The sequence below is a fragment of the Squalius cephalus genome, assembly GCF_949319135.1.
Source record: "Squalius cephalus genome assembly, chromosome: 19".
NCBI lineage: Eukaryota > Metazoa > Chordata > Actinopteri > Cypriniformes > Leuciscidae > Squalius > Squalius cephalus.
In genome coordinates this window covers 36,452,611-36,456,871 of record NC_137140.1, presented here as the reverse complement: position 1 = coordinate 36,456,871, position 4,261 = coordinate 36,452,611, and positions in this window count along the sequence as shown.

The following is a 4,261-nucleotide window of genomic DNA, read 5'->3' as shown; positions in this document are numbered from 1 at the left end:
TGTTAAGTCATTATTACGAGAAAGTTTCTCATTATTACGAGAAAGTTTCTCATTATTACGAGAAAGTTTCTCATTATTACGAGATGTTAAGTCATTATTATGAGAAAGTTTCTCATTATTACGAGATGTTAAGTCATTATTACGAGAAAGTTTCTCATTATTATGAGAAAGTTTCTCATTATTACGAGATGTTAAGTCATTATTACGAGAAAGTTTCTCATTATTACGAGAAAGTTTCTCATTATTACGAGATGTTAAGTCATAATTATGAGAAAGTTTCTCATTATTATGACTTAAAGAATCTTTATTTTTTTACTCAATGTGGCGGAAACGGGCTTCCATAGAATTCTAATGTAGAGTGCGGTGTGTTATTTCTTGATATCAGACGCTGCGAAGTATAACACACCGTTGCCATGAAAAACAGAGCGTTGCTATGGACGCAGAACGGACTATTTTCTTTAGCGGAAGCAATACAATTATTTTTAAATCAATAAACTCCTTTTTAAATCAATATTTTGTGTCAAATTATTGATTTATTTGGTGGGTAGCCATGTAATAAGCGGGATAATGTATAGCGAGGCGGACGTTATAGCGAATAACAACCCCTTCAGACTCCGCTTCTGTCGGGTCTCGGTCAGCCTGTCGGGGGTGTATTCGCTATAACAACCGCCTCGCTCTACATTATCCCTTACATATAATGCACATTATTTCACATCAGCTCAGTCGTATTCCATTAAGAGGCTTTTTGACGTGCCGGATGAAGGTCACATCACATCGCGTCATTATTTCACACTCTTGCTGGAAATCTTTATGAAATAATGACTGATATCTCTGGTGAGATTTCAGACATGAGAATGAGTAGATATTAGACATTCAGTGAAGACAAACATGTTTTTCTGTAGAATAACGTCACTGATGAATCATTCTCTCGTGAGTTAAGAGAGAAATGGAGATTTCATATGAATTGAAGATGTTTAATTTATCAAACTGAAACGTATATGAAGCGTTCCTCCGGCAAAAACACTTTCCCATCACACACACACTTGAACGTTTCAGGTCATATTTCCAGCTTCTATATAATAAACAGATTGGAAGCTGTTCATGAACCGGATCACAAGTCATGGAGACTGTAAAATTAGCCCAGTCCTGCAAACCCAGTCCATATTAGGCCGTTTCCTCAACGCTGAGAGTCACCCGATTAGCGGAGCGTTTGTCCTTGATGAGGCTAAATAAGGGTCCGAGCAGAGCAGATGAACACACACACACACACACACATCAGACGGGTGAACCGGCACCATCTCTGAGCAAAAACATCCGGCGCTTTATGGCTCTGAAAAATATTGTGGACGCATTAAATCCCAGTGCTGTTGAAGTGATCTGACCTTTGACCTTTCACAGGTGCTTTAGATTCCATTTCATCTCAGTCACATCAACTCTGAAACACAAGCACTTGGTAACACTTTACAGTGAGCTTCATTAGTTATGTATTCACTAACATGAACTAACCATGAGCAATACAGTATTTATTAATCTTTGTTAATGTTAGTTAATAATAATCCAGCTGTTCATTGTTCATGTTAGTTCACAGTGCATTAACTAATGTTGCAACCTTTGATTTTAATAGCGTATTAGTAAATGTTGAAATTAATATTAACTAAGATTAATAAATGCTGAACAAGTATTGTTCATTCTTAGATCATGTTAACTAATAAACCTTATTGTAAAGTGTTACCATGTACTTACTATAGTAATAACAGTAAATTATCAGTAAGTTACTAACCATAAACCAAACCCTAACTCTATAGTAAGTACATGTAGTTAATTATTATTACTCAGTACTTATTTGTAACTACATGCCTTAAAATAAAGTGTAACCCAATTTGAATCAATGATTGTTAATGTTCATTTCTCCAAATCTATTCGATATGAAATTGACTTAGAGAGTTGGATAAGTTTGATTGATGGGTTCCCAAAAGGTTTACCTTAGTTTAGTTTAGATAGTGAGGTTATGGAAGTTTGTTTCCGCCACAGAATAAAAAATAAAAAAGTTAATTGCCACTTTTTATCTCACAATTCTGACATTTTATCTCACAATTGCATGATATAAAGTTGCAATTGGGAGAAAAACAGTCTATTCTGACTTTATATCTCGCAGTTCTGAGAAATAAATGTAGAATTGCTGGATGTAAACTCGCAATTGTTCGATAAAAAAATCGCAATTATCTTTTAAAATGTTTAATTCTGTGGCGGAAGCTTCCAGATGAAGTTGATCTGGTTGATTGATGGTGATCTTGGATTATAACAGTTCGAATCTAATAATCAGAAGCTGTATAAATCATCTACACGACTGACTGATGAACTCTTATGGTTGTATTCTGACTTAATCCACAATATTCAAAAGTTTTGTGCAAAATATTAGAAAAACATGTGGTTTGTACTGGAAACACAGTCAAACATCAAATCAATCCTTTCTTCATCGCTGAGGTGAAACTCCTGAAATCATGACTGGCGTGAATATACAGTATCTTTATTATTATTATAATATTTTCCTCCCATATTAGCTGGAAAAGAATGTTTCTGCATGTTCACATGATCAGATGCCTGGCGATTTAAAGCCGTTCCCCCACAGATGCGCTTGATGAAGCAGGATCATGTCACTCGTGTGTGTGATGTGCCGTTTAGACATTTGTTTGAATGAATTTGCCCTCTATTATTTTTGCGAGTCCATATAAGCAGAAGCACAGCGGACTCTGACAGTCTCTCAGCCGATGATGAATGGCTTTCCTTCCATCGTTTGTTATGACAGAGAGAATAAATAATGAGCTTATTAATGTGACCGAATCTCAGTTCAGACAGAAGCCGCTCCGCTGATCCAGGCCACAGTTTACTGAGACTCTCTATCTATCTATCTATCTATCTGTCTGTCTGTCTGTCTGTCTGTCTGTCCGTCCGTCCGTCCGTCCGTCCGTCCGTCCGTCCGTCCGTCCGTCCGTCCGTCCGTCCATCCATCCATCCATCCATCCATCCATCCATCCATCCATCCATATATATATCTATCATTCTTTGTATGTTTGTATCCATCATCCATCCATCCATCCATCTTTCTATCTATCGTTCTTTCTCTCTGCCTACAGTTGTAATCACAATTATTCAGCCCCCATGGCAAATCAGGTTTATTGGCAAAATGTTCAGACTTTCAGCTGTTTGCAATGAACAAATCAAACCAAATTTAACTGAAAATGCAACTTTTAATGACTTCTGCAGTTTCAAAATTATTCACCCCCTGAATATAATCCCTCAGAACAGCACAGATCTGCAGAGCAGGAGTCGTCTCACTAATCAAGGGCTTCATTAGCTGCACCAGGTGTGCTTGAGCTAGAACACATGAAATATCTGAACTGGTGAGGTTTGATGAGCGTCACGTTTGACTGCATGTTAGAAATAAGTCAAAAGAATGTAATAAAATAAAAGATTGTTTCAAAAAGTGAGTAGAAGATTTCATCGGCCTTCACAATCAAGGAACAGGCGACAAAAAGATAGCGGAGACACTAAATGTCCCTCGAGACACAGTTGGAAGCATAGTTCGCAAGCTCAGAGTTAAAGGAACTGTGGTTACTCTACCAGGACGGGCAGAAAAGGATCAACGGTTCAGAAAAACCCTGAGCGACTGCAGAAGACCTGCAGCGAGACTTGGTGACACAGACTCTGAGGTTTCAGCTCGTACGCGTGCCAGAACTCCAGGACTACACCACTACTGACACAACAGCACAAGAAGTGCTCAAAATCATGTACATAAACCACAGAAGTTTTGGGATTCTGTTCTGTGGAGCGATGAAACAGAACTGGAGCTGTTCGTCCCTCTGGATCAGCGGTGTGTCTGGAGGAGGAATGAAGCGTCGGCTGTGGAGAACTCTGTCTACAGTTCAGCGTGAGGAGCTCGTGATGCTCTCGGCTGATGGATATCCTCCGGCTCTGGAAACCTGCAGCGTGAGGAAGGAGAGATGGAGTCACTGAAGTATCAGGAGATCCTGGGAGAAACGTCATGCCGTCAGTGAGGAAGATGAAGCTAGGACCTTCATCAGGACAATGATCCCAAGCATTCCTCAGAGTCCACGCAGGCTTGGCTGCAGAAGAAGTCCTGGGAGATACAGTGGCATCACAGTCACCTGACCTGAACTCCAGAGAACATCTCTGGTGGGATTTGAAGAAGGTCAAGAATATCCCTGAACTGGAGGCCATTGCTCATGAGGAACGGGCTCAG